The 21,979-nt window shown below is 29.6% G+C and overlaps 1 non-coding gene and 1 pseudogene across 1 annotated transcript; one reads left to right on the forward strand and one right to left on the reverse strand.

Annotated features, from left to right (window-relative positions):
* Positions 1–14,146: 14,146 nt before the first annotated feature.
* On the forward strand, positions 14,147–17,570 carry LOC145945137 (uncharacterized; annotated as a pseudogene).
* A 3,406-nt stretch (positions 17,571–20,976) lies between these two features.
* Trnaa-ggc (transfer RNA alanine (anticodon GGC)) lies at positions 20,977–21,052 on the reverse strand. Its single transcript has one exon. It is a non-coding gene; the product is annotated as a tRNA-Ala (tRNA).
* Between the last annotated feature and the right edge of the window lie 927 nt (positions 21,053–21,979).

The following is a 21,979-nucleotide window of genomic DNA, read 5'->3' on the forward strand; positions in this document are numbered from 1 at the left end:
TTATATTACGATTGCATTGTGTATCAATATTATCACCGACTGTAAAAAAATGAATTATAATCAATTGTAAAATATTTTGTATCATAATGTATATAAGCAAGAATTAAATTCTTATCTTCACTCAATTGCATGACTGATACATATGGATTGCATGCTGGCAATGTAATATTAGAAGTCGATTTATTTCCTAATTCAATACTGATATTTTTATCACACATATTACTTTGTTTTGTCAACTCTTCAATATTTATAATTTCAGCAGAAAGTGTTTGAAAATAATTTGTAATAATACAGTCAAATCCATCAATGGTATTATGGACAACAGTATGTATCAAGGTTAAAAATTAAAAATTACTAATAATTATTATAACATGCTACAATCTTTTAATATATATTTTTTATAATATATATAAAAATTATAATACTTACCAATGTCTTTGTGCAATTGTAAGACTGGTACTTTTAAATTAAAATTTTCAGCTATTGCTTCAAGCATTTTATGATTATCTATATCAAAACATTTTTATATTCATTAGTACTTTATAAATATAATTTGGTTATAACTATCAGAAAAATGCATCTATTAATGTTAATATAATTGATAAAAATGTAATCTTATGTATAGAATAAATCAGAGCTGTCCACGTTTTGCACTTTTCGGCCGATTTCCGAGGCTCACCGCCTAGCGGCCCCCACTTACGCTCGAGACCTTAGCAACTACGGTTATCGGGCCAACCGGGTAACGCGTTGCTAAGGTCTCGAGCGTAAGTGGGGGCCGCTAGGCGGTGAGCCTCGGAAATTGGCCGAAAAGTGCAAAACGTGGACAGCTCTGGAATAAATCTATAAAAAAAATTATTAAGGTTTCCATAACGAATTTGTTGTAGTGTTTATAAATTAAAAAAATAGAATATAATTACTAACATTAAGTTAGAATATAATTACAAATTAAAGAATTTCTTTAAAGTAACATGTTTATCTTTATAATCATAAACATTAAAAAAATTATAGAATTTAAACAATATTTTATGCTTACAATAAAATACTTAACATTCAATACTATTAATTGTTTCCTTCTTCGTGTATTGCGAATGTGAACAGAATACTTTTTCTGATATTTATATAGACCATACATGTTAAATTATCGCTAAAGCAATATCATTAGTAGTTTCAAATATAACCTTTATTAATGCAATACGCGCGTTTGTAAAACTATTACGCTATCTGAGATTTGGACACACATTATTAAAATATATCACGTACTGGCTATGTTTAATAGCATATAAAGCACTTCGTAAACGTTAATAAAGTTATTAATATGCAACGCAAATTTGTGAACAAGTCTTTGCGTACGCGGGAAACGTTTCTTATATGTTCTGTGGTTTCTTACTCTCCATTAAATACATAGAGATATAAAGGCCAGACCACAGACTTTTACATAACGCATAACGTATATACATAAGAGATTTGATTGGTCCATAAACGTATACATAAGAAATTCAACCAATCAAATTTCTTATGCTTATGCGTTATGCGTTATGCAAAAGTCTGTGCGCGGGCCTTAAGAATAGAGCGCGTGAGCGAGCTGAAACCATATAGAGTACTCTGTCTTTGTCAGTCCTTGTTCAGCGACGCATGCGCCATACTCTAGCGTATTAGCGTTGAACAAGGACTGACAAAGACAGAGTACTCTATGGCCCGTATTCATAGTCCAATCTTATATTTAAGATCGTCTTAAAGGCCATCGCACACGGATTTCCGTAACCGTAAGCATAAGACGTAATCATAAGCTCGAGAACCAATCAAAAACTAGCTTTGATCTAAATTATTCCGTAAGATCAGAAATAACCATAATCTTAACACGTAACATGAATTTCAGTCGGTTGAAATTTTTACGTACGAAGAATTGTATACATATATATATATATGAGTATTGCTACTAAAAGGTTATGGCACATCTCTATTCTTCTACTCGATTTATGTTCATTGCATGACATATGTATGCATACGAGGGTGGTTTGAAAAGTCCGTGAATGAAAACTACTTAATTTTTCGGGATAAACTTTTTTTATTTTTCAACGTAGTCTTCTTTTAGGCTTATACACTTCGTCCAACGCTGCTCCAGTTTGTTGATCCCTTCCAAATAATAAGATTGGTCCAACTCTGCAAAATAGGCATTCGTTTCCGCAATCACCTCCTCGTTTGAATAAAATCTCTTTCCCTTCAGCCATTTCTTCATATTGGGGAACAAGTAGTAGTCCGAGGGAGCCAAATCTGGAGAATAGGGGGGATGCGGAACGAGTTGGAACCTTAATTCCATCAATTTTGCGGCTACAACTACAGATGAGTGAGCTGGTGCGTTGTCGTGATGGAAAAGGACTTTTTTGTGGGCCAATCGTGGACGTTTTTCTTGCAGCTCGGTTTTCAAACGGTCCAATAACGATGAATAATATGCACCTGTAATAGTTTTGCCCTTTTCCAAATAGTCGATGAGGATTATTCCTTGCGAATCCCAAAAGACAGTCGCCATAACTTTCCCGGCCGAAAGAACGGTCTTCGCCTTCTTTGGTGTAGACTCCCCGCTGGCAACCCATTGTTTGGACTGTTCCTTGGTCTCAGGCGTGTAGTGATGTATCCATGTTTCGTCCACAGTGACGAAACGACGCTTAAAGTCCTGTGGATTCCGCTGAAACAGCTGCAAACCGTCCTTGGAACACCTCACACGATTTCGTTTTTGGTCAACTGTGAGCAATCGCGGCACCCATCTTGCGGATAGCTTTTTCATGCCCAAATGTTGATGCAAAATATTATGTACCCGTTCACTCGAGATCCCCACAGCACTAGCAATCTCGCGCACCTTCACTCTTCTATCATCCATCATCATATCATGGATTTTATCAATGATTTCTGGAGTAGTGACCTCAATAGGACATCCAGAACGTTCAGCGTCACTTGTGCTCATATGGCCACTCCAAAAATTTTGAAACCACTTATAAACTGTTCTAATCGAAGGTGCAGATTCACCATAATGTTTATCAAGCTTCTCCTTAGTCTTCTGAGGCAATTTGCCTTTCATAAAGTAATGTTTTATCAACACACGAAATTCTCTTTCATCCATTTTTTGGAAATTACTCGACTTTCTCGATTCAAACGAACGCCAAACACAGAGAAATAGACCGATCTGGCTGAAACTTGGTGTGTGTTCTTCCAAGAGATGCTACTAACTAAAAATAACCCCGATACGCACCAGAGGTGCCATCTCTCTGACTTTGCACGGACTTTTCAAACCATCCTCGTATATCTGATTTATGTATGATTTGATATTTAATAATTTTAAAGAATATTAATATGTAATATATATAAATATATACACATATTTTAGACATAAAATAATTCTTACGTTACGTCTTATGCTTACGGTTACGGAAATTCGTGTGCGATGGCCTTAAGTCCGAGCTTGAGATGCTACGCAGTCATTTGATTGGTTGAATGGGGTCTTAAGTCAACCTCCGACAAGACTTAAGACGATCTTAAATATAAGATCGGATTATGAATACGGGCCTATATGGCAGCTCTCTTTCTATTCCTTTCTCGCTGCCTCTTACGTGCTAGCATATGACTCGCGCGCTCTATTCTTATATCTCTATGATTAAATAAGAAGAAATTAAGATGACAGATTCTGTAATAACAAATCCATCCTATACAGTTCAAGCGTAGACTTTACATACCAAGATGTGCCTTGTGCGGCCTGAATCGTGTTGTGAAATGACAGACTAAATTCCGATCCATACTCAACCCATGTTTATTTTAAAGAAAATATTATTTATAAAAAAATATATTAAGAAACAATTATGGCTCCTGCACACAGGACGCAATAAAGCTTGCCACGCGGAAAGAAGCGACGCGGTAGCCAATAAAAGTTGGATCGAGTTCAACTTTTGGTGCGGCGAAAATCTGATTGGCTACCGCGTCGCTTCTTGACGCGCGGGAAGGTTTATCGCGTTCAGTGTGCAGGAGTCATAATTATACAAAATTTATTTAATAGTAAATATATTATTAATTATTAGTAATAAACTTATAATATTTTATTAGTAATAAACTTTATTAGTAATAAATTAATATCAATATTAGCTGTAATAAATTATTAAATTATTTAAAATTAATATTATTAATATTAAATTAATTATTAATAATAGATTAATACTTAATTTATAATAAAAGAGTGATTCAATCGAACATAAGTTCATGAGAAATAGGACTTAATCGCTTTCAGAGCGACCAAATCTGCTTCAGCCAAAAACACCGTATATATATGTATACATACGTACATGCATTGTATCACATAGAAATATTTCTCTTTTTTCTCTTTTTCTCTTCATATTTCTTTCCTCCACTCTGCCTTTGTCTCTCTTTATCATCAAATGTCTTGCTACATTAAACACATGGAAAGAGAAAGAGAGGAAAGAGAACGAGAGAAAAAAAGAAAAAGAAAGATAAATATTTTCCATACTTTGTATACACACGCACACATGCACTCGTATGTATACAGGGTGTCCCAGAGCATCCTTAACAACGTTCCTGAGATGATAGAATGGATCGAAATGAACACAAAAGTCTTATATAATTTTGGTAAATTCGTAATAATTATTCAGTTATTAATTAAAATATCTGAGCGAATAAATGATCGGGTGGAAAACTGTAGGCCGGATTCGATGGGCATATATGATGACTTAATTGTTTACGTCGCTTTGTAACAAAACCATTATCAGAACAAGAGACGGAGTCATGCAGAGAACAGCAAGCAATGACGCCACGCCGAAAAGTAAGATGATACTTTTGTTACAAAGCGAAATAGACAAATACGCCATCCTACTTGCCCATTGATTCCGACCTACCGCTTTCCACCCACTCATTCCCTCAGATATTTTAATTGCTAACTCAATAATTATTTGGAAATTAGCAAAATGGTATACTACTTTTTTGTTCATTTCTATCCGTTCTATCATTTCACGAACATTGTTAAGGATGCTCTGGGACACTCTGCATATATGTATATGAAACGGCAGTTTTCGGTCCACTTTCAATGATGAAATGGCAGTTTCCAAAACTTTTGGTAGTTTTCGGATCAGTCCTGATAGTTTTTTCCTCAAAAGGGTAGTTTTCAAGACAGTCTTGAATAATGCCTATCATCCTGTTTTATATATGTAGATGATCCTTGATACTAGAGATACTATATCAAAGATCGTTCGATGCGTTAACTATTTCTGATCGGTTCCTGTCCCTTGGGGTATAACCGGAAGTGTGAGAGAGAAAGATATATATAACTGACAAAGAAAGCCTATCCGACCTAACCTGTCACCTGTCAGAAGAAAACAGCCTCTGTTAATCGATTTTTGTATTCTGTTTTTTAAAAAGTAATTTATATAGAATTTTTATTTTTACTTATATAAAGTGGAAGTATATGAATGTCTTAACATTTGCATATTTCCAATCTCAAAAATAATTATTTTTTTTTCAAATAAAATAGATGAATGAATCAGAAATGCCTAATAGTTGCTATGCTGGTTATTACATTAATACGATTAAAAGAGGTTCAGCAAATGTGTCGATTTCCAAAAGATTCGGAAAGAAAAAAATGGATCCAGAATATATATCGTATTCTTGCATTTATTCAACAATGAAAATACACCACCATCGAAAATGTCATATCCGATATCCGTTTTTACCTCACGACGGCATATCGGTCGATCTCTGTTATACTATCTTTACTTAATACAACCTTTATGTTGATTATTAGTTTCATCTAATAATTTGTATATATACTTTAATTTAATAATAAACTTATTGATACGAAAAAAACATGTTTAGCTACTTTGGAAATATTTTCTTAATGTATATATGTATATGACCTTTTTTCTTTTAAAATTTTTAAAATTATATATTTAGTTACATATTTAATTACATATTAAATTACATATTACATATTTAATTGTATTTTAATTATACTTTGCATTATACTTGTGCGTGTCAACAAGATCAGTCGTATATTTGTTAGTCATTTATTTTTTATGTTTCTCATATAAATATATGTATATGTATAACATTTTTAAAAAAATAAAAAAAATTTAACTTTTTTAAAAATATATAGTAATACAAAAAAAGTAGAAATACAAAAGAACATATTTAAGGTTTCAAGTTCATGAATATAACATATATTTTATAATACTGCATACATAGCAACTACATGTAGGTACATACATTAAGAAAATATTTCCAAAGATATCTATACATGTTTTATTCATATCTATAAATTTATTATTAAATTAAAGCATTTATACAAATTATAGATAAAACTTTTCAACATAAAGGTTGTATCAAGGACCTTCTATATAAAACAGGTTGATAGGCATTATTCAAGACCGTCCTGAAAACTGTCATTACGAGAACAAAACTTTCAGGACTGACCTGAAAACTGCCAAAAGTCCTGGAAACTGCCATTTCATCGTTGAAAGTGGACCGAAAACTGCCGCTTTATATACATATATATATTTATATATATTTATATATGTTTATATACAGGGTGTCCCAAAATGATGGGGACTAAATTCGTGTGCAGATTCCTGGGATCATTTGGAGACGATTTTTCCTCAGCGAAAATGTCGAGGGAGGTCATTATTTTTAGCATGTTTCCAATTTTTGCCATCATGTATATTTGTAACTAAGCCTTAAATTAAAATTTTATTAAAGTAAACTCTACTTGAAATTAACTGAAGAATGTGAATTTATTATTAGTTTATTTCCACAAGGCTTAGTTTGCGAAAAACCCTTTATTTTCAATCGCTTATAACGCGAAAATTATTGGTGTCTCGACATTTTTGCTGAGGAAAAATCGTCTCCAAATGATCCCAGGAATCTGCACACGAATTTAGTCCCCATTATTCTGGGACACCCTGTATATATCTTATATTTTATTTTATATGCAATTTTGAAGCGTAACATTTCTTATAATTTCTTTAATGAAATCAGGCACAATTTTAAAATTTATAGAATAAAAATCGCGATAAGTAGCAATCTCTACATGGTCTCATATATAGAGATATGAAACTAACAGCTGCTATATTCTTGAAGTTATTGAAGCATATAAGAGACCAAAATTCGAAGAAAATTTGGATGCTGGTGTTTGTAAGGAATGATAACAGCAAACTATATGTTCTTCCCAGTGTTTCTATTAAGGTTAGTTTATAAATAAATAAAATGTCAATTTTATGGAAAGATATAAAATAATGTAATAAAATATAAGTTTATATTACAATATAGACTTAATTAGAAGATGTATAAAAGTGTGATTTGGCAGTATATGTATGGTTTGCAATTTATATTACAATATGAATAGGATGATAAAAGTACAGTGTATAATAATTATAATGTATTACTTGTGGCAGGTAGAAGAAAAGATTCGAATTAAAGAAATGGACAAGGAGTACTCACAATCAGCGATCTCTGATAATGTCGAGTTTTGTCAGCATAGTATTAATCTTGTTCTGGGAGATAACAATGAAGTTGTTTCAAATGGAATAGTAAGTATTACATTATAAAATAATATAAAAATATTTCTTACCAAATAAAATAATATATAGATATTTTTTTCAGAATGCAACAGTTTGAAAGAAACCTCTGGCACTGGTTCCCTGTTTATTCGAGCACAATTTTTGTCTCATTACTTTCTGGGTAACAAATTTATCTGTCAATTCCTTCATGGGACAAGCAATGGTCCTCTATTCAGACTTGCTGGACTTACAGTCAAGTGTCATATCGTTATTATGATACAAACATTTGTGGCTTGGATTTCAATGCCTTATAATACGTGAATTTGTATCCACATAATTCGTATTTAAATTTTATTTGCCAAAAAATGTTTAAACTTATGATTTCTGCATTTTTAACTTACAGAAAATAGTACACACAATTGAGGGGCCGGATAGCAGAACCGACGGAGCGCTTGGAAAAAAATTCTGCTTGCCTACAATCAATGTAGATGATGAAAATGTTTCATAATTTAATAATATTTAATTGCAAAACTTAATAATAAGTTTCAACTATCATTAATTTTTGCAATTACATATTATTAAATAATAAAATATTTTCATTATCTACATCTTGATTTGCAAATATCGCTAGAATATACCGAATCTAAATATAAAATTACAAAGCATTTCGTTAACATTTAGTCGAGTTATCGCGATTTAAAACAAACACATTGATTTTTGACAAGCAGAATTTTTTCCGAGCGCTCCATCTGTTCTGTTATCCGGCCTCTCAATTATTCTTTGCACAATCTCTAAACGTTACAACCTCCAATTTTTAGATGCTGAGACTGATATAATAAAACGATTATTATTTAATTTCCTAAATTAAAAAAATGTAAAATGATTTCAACATTGAATAAGTTTTTATATTATTTTAATTATTAAAATTTAAACATTTTATAATAAAATATGTGGAAATATTTTTCAGTTGTTCTGCTTAATAAAAATGCGTATAATTTGACAAATGTAGAAATCATAAATTTAAACATTTTTTGGGCAAATAACATTTTGATACAAATTGCAGGTACAAATTAAGGCTTTATAATGTATTGTAACGTATTATAATGTTATCATAAAATAACATACTATAAATGTTGAAATATTGAACATCACGTTGTGAGTTCTGTATATTTTAAGTTTTGAGTTATTGAGAAAAAGGTTCTCAATAACTCAAAGAGAAACTCTTGAGAAATTGTAGTTTTATTTTGATTATTACTAAAAGTAGCTATAGTACGCATTATAATGTTATCATAAAATAACATGCTATAATTGCTGAAATATTAAACATTACATTTGAGTTTTATATATTTTAAGTTTTCAGTTATTGAGAAAGAGGTCCTCAACCTCTTGAGAAAATGTAGCTTTATATTGGTTATTACTAAAGCGATTTTTGTTTCTTACAAGATATGCTTTTATAAAACGTATGACTTGAAACATGACGCTTAATATTTGAACAGCTATGATATATGTTATATTATGTTAACATTATAACGTGTTACAATAATGCTTTATACGTTAATTTGTATTCATACAATTCGTGTTAAACAATTTAAATTTTATTTGCCAAAAAATGTTTGATCTTATGATTTCTGCATTTTTAACTTACAGAAAATAGTACAATTATTTTTTTTTACAATCTAACGTTACAACCAGTGTTGTTCTCGGGGACGCTTTCTCGCGCATGCACATCGAACGCAGTCTTAAAATACATATTAAAATGATTAAAAAAGGGATGTTGTAGATACTCTCTCATTCAAATAATATTAAAAATTATCATTTTAGATTATTTTCAATATTTGAATGAGAGCGTGTCTATAACACCCCTTTTTTTATCATTTTAATATGTATTTCAAGACTGCGTTCGATGCGCATGCGCGAGAAAGCGTCCCCGAGAACAACACTGGTTACAACCTCCAATATGTTTTAAATGCTGAGACTGACATAATAAAACGATCATTATTTAATTTCCTCAATTGGAAAATTGTAAAATGACTTCAACATTGAATAAGTTTTTATATTATTTTAGTTATTCAAATTAAAACATTTTTATAATAAAATATGTGGAAATTTTTTCAGTTGCTCTACTTAATAAAAATGCATGTAATTGGATAAATGTAGAAATCATAAATTTAAACATTTTCTTGGCAAATAAAATTTTGATACGAATTGTGTAGGTACAAATGAATACATTATAATGCATTGTAACACATTATAATGTTATTATAAAATAATATATCGTAGTTGTTTAATATTAAGCATTATGTAAAAATCATAAGTTTCTTACCAATAGTTTCGTATTCTAAAGATCTATCAACCAGTTTTCTAATTCAGTTAAAAATTTTTTATTCATAAAAAATTATCATTTACTAGAAATGATTGTGATATCTAGGTATCTCACGCGTCCTCACGCATATATAGAGATCCTGTGATAGGTTCATTTTTTTTCACTTTTTTGTTTCTGAATGGGTTTTTCAATTTCTGAAATAAAAATATCTATTATAATTTATATACCAACACTTTTTTTTATAATATACTTTATTTGTGTTGAATATAAAAAGTTGTAAAAAATACTAGTTACAGATACAGGCTAGTGACGTTGTGAGATTGAGATACAGACGTAGTAACAGAAGTAAATGCAGCTTTCAACCGATCATCTTTATCAATGACGTCTATCCCTTCGAAAAAGGTAAGTTGAACGAGATTCTTTTTTTACATTTTCATTGGATTTCTTTGAGACTAAAAAATCTATGATTTCTTTCTTTGAAAGAAAAAAACCTACTTTTTCATAAATTTTATTTGTTTTGTTTGAATGTTTTTTTAACTTTCGAGTTTTTTTTTAACTTTTACAGAGAAACAAATAAAATTTATCTTTGAAAAAAGTAGATTTTTTGAAAGAAACCATCTAACTTAATTGAGTTTCTTAGATACTTTTTATTCCGTAAACGAAAGATTATTTGTATTTCATTGATTTTTTGTTATTTTATAATTGTCTATAGAAGCAAAATTAAAAACAAAATTCTGTGAGAATATTTCAAAGTAATAATTATCGTTCAAAATCTATAATAATGGAAATGAAATAAATTTATTTTTGTATGATAGCAGAAAAATTTTTAAATACGTTATGAAACATTTCTCCTTTTTTATCATATATTTCAAACATGCTAAGTGTGATGCTTAAGGTTGTTACCCCGCTTTATATGGAGAGAAACAAAATCTATAAATAAATTATGGAAAATAAATCTACAAAATGTTTTTAATGTGCTCTAATCTTTATGGAGTTTCTGTAAATCTTAATTAGATTTTGTCGTTATAACCCGAGAAAATATAACTGAAATTTGGAAAAAATACCTCTCTAAGCTAATTCATGTAAGAAATGTTAAGCATATTTTTAGATTTCTAAGATAGAGAAACACATAAAATGCATACTCTGATAAGGAACTTTCAGAAAAGTCTAAAAATATAAGATATATGTATAGATATATATATATTGATGACATTTATGTATTTTTCGATAATTTAATCCGATTTTCTCGGGTCGCAACAAAGTCTGATTAAAATTTACAAAAATTATGTATAGCACACACACACACACACACACACACACACACACACATACAAGTTGCACATTTTGTACATTTATTTTTAATAATTTCTTTATTTTATTTTTTTCTATATATAGTGTTATCTTAATAGATATAAAACAAATGATTTTATTGCTACAATTATTTAAATAGTTTTCTATTTTTCAATCAATAATCAGTCGAGAATATTTTTCTTGTAAATTTTAATGGGCTCCTCTTAGGTAACACGAAATCCGGCCCTATGTAATGATGCCATTTTTCGACACGCGCAACATGCAACTATAACGAATCGAGTATAGGTCCGAGCTTTGGCTAGCTTCGGATAGCAGACGATCTGTTCTCGACGATCTGAGCTTGCATGTTGCGCGCGTCGAAAAATGCCCATATGTAATACAGCACCATCTGACGATGCTCTATTGTTTTTACTGGTCTTTCCGTCTGTATCTTTTCGTGCATCAAATTTGTATTCCGATATACGTTGTTTCGACAATATTTTATGTATATATTGTGTTAAGATATACAGCAATTCACCAGCTATTCTTTTCTAAAGTAAGTTTATTATATACATGGTATACACATAATTGCATAATTTAATTCATTTGTACAATTTGTCGTTTTATTCTAATCTTGTTTCGGTCATGGCTATGTACGAGCTTAAAGTAAGAAATAAGATAAAGTTTAGAAGAAAACTTGCAAATAAAATTAATCGATCTCTAACTATAATCAGTAATAATTCCAATTCATTTTGTGATTCTCATGACATTAATACCAATGATGATTGCAACATTGAAAATAATGTTAAGGATAATATAATGTTGTATGAGAATTCATGTCACATTAATGATAATTGCACAAACATTAATTCAGCAATGAGCAATGAATTACTTCATAACGTGGATAATACTGAAAAATTATTACATAATGTTACTAATGTTAGATCAGAAAGAATTGATATATCGCTATCTGAGAAACTAGCCAAATGGGCTATAGAAGAAAATATATTGTTGTCAGCGTTGAGAAATCTATTTCCTATTATATGGGATATACCTGGTTGTAATGATCTACCAAAAGATCCAAGAATACTTTTAAAAACACCTTGAAATAAAGCTGTAACATCTCTAGGTAATGGAACATATTATTATTTTGGTATTGAGAAAACTTTAAACTTATTTTGTAAAAATCATAAGATCAGCATATCAGCGAATGAAGAGTTTTTATTAGCTATCAACATTGACGGTTTGCCTTTGAGCAAAAGTACTAATAGCACGTTTTGGCCTATTTTATGTTCTGTCAAATCAATAAAAGTTTTTATGAAAGAAGTATTTTTAGTTGCCTTATATCATGGTACAGAAAAGCCAAAGTTGATTTTTATTTTAATTTCTTCTTCTTTTATTTTAATTCTAGATTCTTATTTTGATTTTTATTTCTGTTGATGATTATTTTAGAGACTTTGTTAATGAATGTATTTATCTATCAGCTAACGGTATATCAATCAATTCTTGTAAATATAATTTCCGAATTTTAATGTTAATTTGCGATTCACCAGCAAAATCATTTGCCTTATCTATTAAGCATCACACAGGCCATTTCTCATGTATGAAATGTGATCAAGAAGGAGAAATGTATAATAATGTATTATGCTTTATTGAGACTAGAAATTTTGGCAAAAGAACCGATACTTCTTTTAGAACTGCTGCTCAATCAGAACATCACACTGGTAGAAACTTGCTATTAAATATGCCAAACTTTGATATGATAGATAACGTACCAATTGACTATATTCACATTGTCTCTTGTTAGGTGCTATGAAAAGACTTCTTTGTCACAAACGGTATGGGTGGATACATGGTAAACCACCTTATAAATTAAGAGCTCGTGATGTTAATAAAATTAGTGAAAACCTTTTAAAATTAAAACAATATATTCCTCATGAATTTTCTAGAAAGACGCGTTCTGTAAATGAGTGTAAAAGATATAAAGCTACAGAATTTAGGTTTTTTCTGTTATATGCTGGTCCTATAGTTTTGAAAGGAATATTATCATCCAAAATCTATAATTATTTTATCACATTAAGTCTTGCAAGTTCTTTAATGATAAATGAATATTATTCAAAACTTGAAAACTGTGTATTATATTCTCATAATTTAATGGAACATTTTATTCGTCAATCTATAAAAATTAATGGTCCAGATTTTGTATCGCATAATATACACAATCTTTTACATTTAAGTGATTGTGTAAAACTGTATGGCGCACTTGACAATTTCAGCGCATTTCCTTTCGAAAACTATATGCAGCAGTTAAAGAAAAAAGTTCGCAAATCAGCTCAACCTTTGCAACAAATTATTCATCGTACAACTGAAGAATATAATATTACTCAATGTACAAATATCACAGAAAATGATTCTTCTCCGAAACTATTAATGGAACACTTCGACGGACCACTGATAAATAATTGTACATCTCCGCAATACAGAAAAGCACAGATAGATAATTATTACTTAGATATTTTAAAAATAGCGGATAGATTCGTAGAGTTAAAAATCAACGTTATTGTCGAAATTAAAAACTTTGCTTTTTATAAAAACTCTGTATGTTTAATAGGTTATCGATACACCAAACAAGAACATTTTTATTCTAAACCATATTTATCATCTTTATTTAATATTGAATATATGAAAAAAGAAAACAACTTGCTTGAAATGTGGAATATCGAATTTATCAAAACAAAATTAATGGTACTACCATACAAAAAAAAATTAATTTCATTTCCATTATTACATTTATAATTTTATAATTTATCATTATTTCAACCATAACTAAACATTGCTATTATTATTAATATTAATAATTAGAATTTATTAGATTTTTAATGTTTATGTTATTATTAAAAATTGCTGAAATTAATATTAGACTGCTAAATTTATAAACATATTTGAATGTACATAATAAAATAATTAGTTTAGTTGTAAAATATCTAAGATGACCTAGTTCGTTGTAAAATTTGATGATGAGGACACAGTTGAAGCTGTACCTGACATATGATACATGAAAAAAATTCACAATGTTATTGGCCACCTGAAGACACTGCAAAACATATTACAGTAGACTTTATAAAAAAAAAGCAATCTCCTGGAGCCGACTGGGTACTCTATGACGCAAGCCTTTTAGGCAGTTATGGTAAAATATACTTTGACATATTCTCACAGAATACTTTATATAATAAAATGTAGATATTTCTAAAATGTTTACATAATACGCTAAACATATTATTATTAAAACATATTACAATTAACATTTTACAAAATTTTTATGGACGATTTTTTATTGTTTCTAATTTTGTTTTTATAGACAATTATAAAATAGCACAAAAAAAGCCAATAAAGCTAAAAACAAATAATCTCTCCTCTAATAACGAAGAATTGAAAAGGAAATATACACGTAGAAAAAGCACGAAAAAAAGCCATCATAACGAATCTGAAAATGAATATGAATTATCTTCTGAAACGGAAGTATCCTCCGTGGATGATGTAATATATCCTGTTCCAATTCCAATTGAAAAAAATCAATTAAGTGGTAAGTAACATAATAAGCAACAATCATACAATATTATACATATATTTAATTGTAAGACAAGAATTCTATATTTTAATATTTCATAAATAATTTTTTGTAAAATAAAATAAATATAAAAAGACTTTAATATAAAACTCCAAAATTAAATAATAAAAAATATAAAAATAGGGCAAGACTCACAGCAAGGTATTCATGCAAAATTTTTCTTTTTTACTTTATTACTTTAAGAATTACAAAGTCTAAAAATTGATGATGTTAGTGAAACTATGAATCTTTTATTAAAAAGTAAAAGTAATGAGTTGTAGGACTTATCTTTGCATGAGAATGTTTTAGATATCACATTTTCAGTAAATGAGAATTCTCTTTAGTTCTATTAGAAAACTTGATTTTTAAGACTTGATATTGAACATAAGAAACGATTGGTAAAGCATAATTGATTATAAATTAATTATAAATTTGCTTTAATTTGAATAATTAAAATTATATAAAACTTTGTTAAACGTTGTAGTCTGATATCAGACCTTTAGTATCATAAAAATTATAATAAAATTCTACGCCGTAATTATAAACTAATAATTGTCGCCATAATGTATGTCAAATTAATCATTAATCTTATTAATACTATATCATTCTGTCACTTATTAATATTACAGTCAAATGTTTCTGTCAATAATAGATATTAATTGATAAATATCTATCGATTAGTTTATATAATTACAGCAGAATTTTATTATAATTTTTATGTTGCTGAAGGTCTGCTATCAGGCAGAAACGTTTAACCAAGTAATAAAGTAAAATTTTGCGCGAACACTTTGCTGTGGCTCTTGTCCTATTTTTATATTTATAATTCATAATTTTTTATATCAATACTTTTTAATCTTGTTTTGGTCATGGCATATATTATGTACAGGAAAAAAATATTTAACCTACCTTAATCAGAAATAACGAAATACAAAGATGTACAAAGATGATTTCTTTAAAAAGATATTTTTTAAATACATTTTATTAATACTTTGTTTTTCTGTGTCAAAAGTTAAAAAGTCTCAAAGAAATATCCAATAATATGTAAAAAATGTTCAACTTATTTTTTTGCAGGGAATAACGTCACTGATAAAAATAATCAGTTAAAAGCTTCTACCTCTGTTACTACGTCTAATAAGTCTGAAAGTCTATCTGCAACATCACATCAGTCTGCGACTTTTGAACAGAGTAATGGTAAGATGTACATGTAATAATGAAAATAAGATTAAATTTTTTTGTATGGTTAGTATCACTAATTTTCTTTTGATAAATTCGATATTCCATATTTTAAGTGAATCTTTCTCTTTTTTTATATATTAAATATTAAGTAAAAATGATAAATATTTAGAATAAAAAGTTTAGAATAAAAATGATCTTGCTATTGATATCCTATTAAGATTCCTGGATACTCGTTATGACCATGAATCGTAACATCAGAAGCGAGAAATATCACGTTGAGAATTCTTAGATGCCATTTTTAGATAAATAAATATTTCGATACAATACCACTTTAGATGGCTTTAGCATACTTTTAAAATACCTCGAAAACTATGCTTTTCCCGTGGCAATCAATCAACAACTGTAAAATGATCGTGATATAAGACTTTGTCATGCGGAATGACTAGACATGTGCAAGACTAAACGGACTACAGCTTCATATCATAGTTATTTTACTGCTGTTGACTGATTATAAAAAGAAAAAGATAGTTTTCGAGATATTTTAAAAGTGTGCTAAAGCCATCTGAAATGTTGTGTTATCAAAATATCTTTTTATTTAGAAATGGCATCTAAGAATTTTTAGCATGTGTTTTCTCGCCTCTGACGTCACAATTCCGACATGGCCGGAGATGTACAATTATTTATCAGTGGTCTGTCAAAATGTTCCATTAATAGTTTTACAGAACAATCATTTTCTGCAATATGTGTACATTGAGTATTCTGTAATAGCTTTCTATACTATGCGTAAATAAAGTATATTATTTTTTAAGAAAGTGTGTTGCTATATAATTTATAATCGATATTTTTATTTCAGAATTTCAGAAACGAATTCTAAGAGAATTTACACATTCTTAGCTTAAAAATTGACGATGTTAATGAAAGTATGAATCTTTTATTAAAAAGTAAAAGAAATGAATCGCAAGATTTAACTTCGCATGAGGAAATTCTAGATATCACACGATCATTTCCGGTAAATGAAAATTCTTTAGTCTATTAGAAAACAGACCCTGAACATGAGAAACTATTGGTAAGAATTTTGAAGTACGATATATTTAATTATAAAAATGTTTCAATTTAAATAATTAAACTAATATTAAAAATTATTCAATATTTAAGTCATCATTTCACAATTTTTCACTGAAAGAAATTAAATGATAATCTTTTTATTATGGCAGTCACAGCATTTAAGTCGTATTGGAGGTAGTAACGTTAAGGAGATATGTATCATGTATTTACTAACGAAGTTGGTATGATTTACTCTTGGGAAGGAGCAAAAAAAAAAAGTCTTCAAGGATTTAGCTGTAGCATCTACTATTTTCTGTAAATTAAAAATTATTAAATTATAATAATATAATTATAATAATTATACAATTTAAAATTTGTAAAACTTTTTACTTAATATAATTTGTGATAATATTTTGCAGCTGCCGTACGACTCAATAAGAATGCTCATGATTGCACAAATGTAGAAATTATAAGTTTTATAAAAGCATGGCTTGTAAGAAACAAAGATCGCTTTAATAATAATAACAGAAATAAAACTTCAACTACTCAAGACGATGAGAACCCGCTTGCCATTAACGAAGAATAGCCTTAAGTCTTTAAAACTCACAACTCACAATATGATGGCAGCTATGATATAGAGTATAGAATAAAGAGTAAGAATAGTACAGTTTCTATTACTTTTAATAATTCCTTGTTTCTTCGTACTGTACGTATTATATGTACACACAATGAATTCTGTTTTAATTAATATTTAGGATTCTATGTATTATTAAACTTTTATTATATAATTTCAAACGTATCATATGTAATAATCTTAATTACATTTTTGCATTATTCAAGTATTTTATTTTCATACATATGTATTAATATTATTTGAGAAAAGTATATAAAAGTCGTCAAGTCTTGCACAGTTTTATAATTAGTTTTGTTATGTAAAAATACATATGTACCTCATAAATAGCTTCTATTACTTTTAATAACTTTTTGTTTCTTTGCGTACGTCCATTATACGTATTAATAGACAATAAATTTTATTTTAGAGTTCTGTGTATTATTACGTTTTTTATTAATAATTTTAAACGTATCATATTGTAACAATCTTAATTAGACTTTTGCGTTATTCAAGTATTTTATTTTCATACATATCTCTATATATAAGTGCCGTCCGTCTGTCTGTCTGTCTGTCGGTCTGTCTGTCTGTCTGACCGCGAACTACTTCCATATTTATGGACCGATTCTCACGAAATTGGTACCTAAATTTTGCAAATTTTTCGGGGATGGCTGCTATGTGGTTTTTTTTATTTTCATCCCACCCATGCATCCACCCACGCGCATACGCATTTATGGGCCGATTTTCACGAAATTGGTTCCAAAATTTCGCAAATCTATCGGAAAAGGTTGCTGTGTGATTTTTTTTTAAGTTTCGTCCACCCACGCGTCCACAAACGCATCCACCCACGCGCATACGCATTTATGGGCCGAATTTTCACGAAATTGGTAACAAAATTTCGCAAATCTATCGGAGATGACTACTAGGTGTTTTTTTTATAAGTTTTATCCCACCCACGCATCCACCCACGCTCGCGCGCATTTATGGACCGATTTGCACGAAATCGGTACCAAAATTTTGCAAATTTATCGAAAAAGGTTGCTATGTATTTTTTTTAAGTTTCGTCCACCCACGCGTTCACCCACGCATCCACCCACGCGCATACGCATTTATGAGCCGATTTTCACGAAATTGGTACCAAAATTTCGCAAATCTATCGGAGATGACTAATTAAAAAAAATTTTTTTTTTAAATATATATGTAGCTTAGTTTTCTTATAAAAAAATGTTTTAACTGCTTTCTACAGAAATGTGTTTAGAATGTTACAAAACATTGAAAAATGGAATTAAAGAAAAATGTGTGTGTTCATACACAATTATTTAGATATATGCATACACAATTATTAAGATATCTTTAAAGTTACGGAAGTTAAATCTCATAAAACACCTTTCATGAAAAGTTTTTACCCCAGATTACTTTTCGAATGAGTTATAAATTTTTTTCATACATACATAAATACATAGATACAAATACAAATAGCGTTAAAAAATTACACCTTATGGGTAATAATAGTTTATATTTTTTGACGTGAGTTATTTAATAAATGACTATATAAATAAGTTGCTGATTTCAGATGTTAAATGTCATTCGTGAAATAAATAGAATGGTTAAAAAAGAAAATATTATCATGGCTGAAAATTTAAATAAATCGAATGAAAGTGAGAATATAATATTGAATGAAAATAATGGAGATAAAATAAAAAATATTACGATTAATGAAATAACCGAACAAAGAGAAATAGATAGAGAAATTGAGGAATTTAAAAATGGTAAACACTAAAAAATAATTAATTAGTTATTTTATAAAAATTAATTTTATTTTATTTAATTGTACTAAATTCTTAAGAATTATAATTTAAAAATTGCAGTACTTGAAGATGGGCTTGACTATTTATTATTAAATGCATTAGAAGAATTTGAAAAAGAAGAAGCATATAAGAAGGAAGGGTATAAGACGGAAAAATTTAAAGACGAACAAATAATAGAAAATAAAAAACGTAAAGAGAATGATGATGAAAAGAAGAATAAGAAGCATAAAAAAAATTTTGATTTAAGATAAATCTATATATACTATATCATGTTTATATCAAATTTATATTATAGTATCTATTTATAAAAGTCAAATTATATATGTGTATATTCTACAGGGTGTCTGACGTAAGGTGTCACACCGAAAATATACAAGTAGATCTCGTTAAACTGAGTCGAAAAGTCCTATACCATTTTGCAAACAACCACGTAAAATTTCGAGATATTAATTAAAAAAGATCGACCAACGAGCGCGCGAATTACGTCGGGGCGGCCCGCCGCATGCTAGGCGCGCGTTGCGATACGGCACGGTACACCGCTTAGCGGGCCGTCCCGACGTAATTCGCGCGCTCGTTGGTCGATCTTTTTTAATTAATATCTCGAAATTTTACGTGGTTGTTTGCAAAATGGTATAGGACTTTTCGACTCAGTTTAACGAGATCTACTTGTATATTTTCGGTGTGACACCTTACGTCAGACACCCAGTATATATGTGTATTTATTTTATATATGTGTATAGAAATTTATTAAATGATTACAGTCAAAAATTAAAAAATATTACCAAGAAAGGTCTATTTTATCTCAAAATACAACACCTAATGATTAATAGTGTGTGCATAACTACATTTTAATGATTAATAAAAAATAAATATTCAAATATTAATTTTAATAAAATTTAATTAATTATTAAAAAGTATTTAAAATTTTATTATTAATTTATTAGATAGATCATGGATAGTTTTTTAAAGAGATAAATAGATAGATAGATAGCTAGATAGATAGATAGAGAGAGAGAGAGAGAGGAGGGAGAGAGAGAGAGAGAGGAGAGAGAGAGAGAGAGAGAGAGAGAGAGAGAGAGAGAGAGAGAGAGAGAGAGAGAGAGAGAGGAGAGAGAGAGAGAGAGAGAGAGAGAGAGAGAGAATAATGGGTGAGAGAGTAAGAGAGACGAACGGTATATTTATGTTTATATATAGAATATATTATCTACATGTATATAAACATTAATATAATTTATAATGGTTTTTATTGCCGCGGCCACGTTCGCGTCCGCGGCCAAATCTGCGTCCACGTTCTCGACGTCTTCCTGCTCTCAGCCCATCGATGAGTGTTGTATTTTGCTGAAAAAAAATATTAAAAAATATATAAATATATAAAATTTATGTATATTTAATTATATTATTTTATTTATATATATATTTTTAAACAAGGTTTAAGATTTTATTGACCAACACTGACTAAGACTAATTCTTATATTATAAGACTTTATTTGGGAATAATCTCAATTCGAGATTTATTTCCCGACTCCCCTCTAACCCCCCTATAAAATTATAGGCGAGAAAAATATAGATCCGAAAGTCGCTGAATCGGGAATCGAACCCGAGACCTTTCGCTTGCCGGGCGACTGCTCTCACCAACTGAGCTATTCAGACCCTTCGATTCTATACTTTTTCTCTGCCTTGATAAACAATTTTCAATCAACACCATTATTAGGTCCAGGTGTGTAAATAACAATATGTAAGATGTGATTTTGCCAGTCGAATTTTTAAACAAGGTTTAAGATTTTATTGACCAACACTGACTAAGACTAATTCTTATATTATAAGACTTTATTTGGGAATAATCTCAATAAATTAGAGGGGAGTCGGGAAAATAAATCTCGAATTGAGATTATTCCCAAATAAAGTCTTATAATATAAGAATTAGTCTTAGTCAGTGTTGGTCAATAAAATCTTAAACCTTGTTTTAAAAATTCGACTGGGCAAATCACATCTTACATATTGATATATATTTTTATTTATTATTATTTATTATATTATATTTACTTTGAAATGTTTCCTCTTCTGCAGGCTGTGGATTGTCAGTAGCCTGCAATGGTGGCTGTAGATTGTCAGCAGCCTGCAGTGTGGTTGTGGATTCTCAGGAGCCACCACTGCAGGTTGTAGGTTCTCAGCAGCCACCACTGCAGGCTGTATAAGTTGTTTCGCCAAAGCATGAGCCAGTTGCCGTTGCAAATTTTGAATTTTGGATTTTAATATATTATTTTCATCATTAATTTCATCGCTGCTGTGATTCTAAAATAAATTATATAGATTAATAATCTTAATTTCGAGAGAGAGAGAAAGAGAGAGCGCTCGCTCAGACACACACACACACACATCACACACACACACACACACACACACACACAAACATAAAAAATCTATTTTTTAAATTCTATTAACCTAAGTCTCTCTCTCTCTCTCCTCTCTCTCTCTCTCTTCTCTCCTCTCTCTCTCTCTCTCTCTCTCTCTCTCTCCTCTCTCCTCTCTCCTCTCCTCTCTCTCTCTCTCTAGTACTCTGCGTTGATACCACTGCTT

This window comes from Prenolepis imparis, unplaced genomic scaffold (assembly GCF_030444845.1).
Source record: "Prenolepis imparis isolate NDT839.2.m4 unplaced genomic scaffold, iyPreImpa1.0 SCAF_14, whole genome shotgun sequence".
Lineage (NCBI taxonomy): Eukaryota > Metazoa > Arthropoda > Insecta > Hymenoptera > Formicidae > Prenolepis > Prenolepis imparis.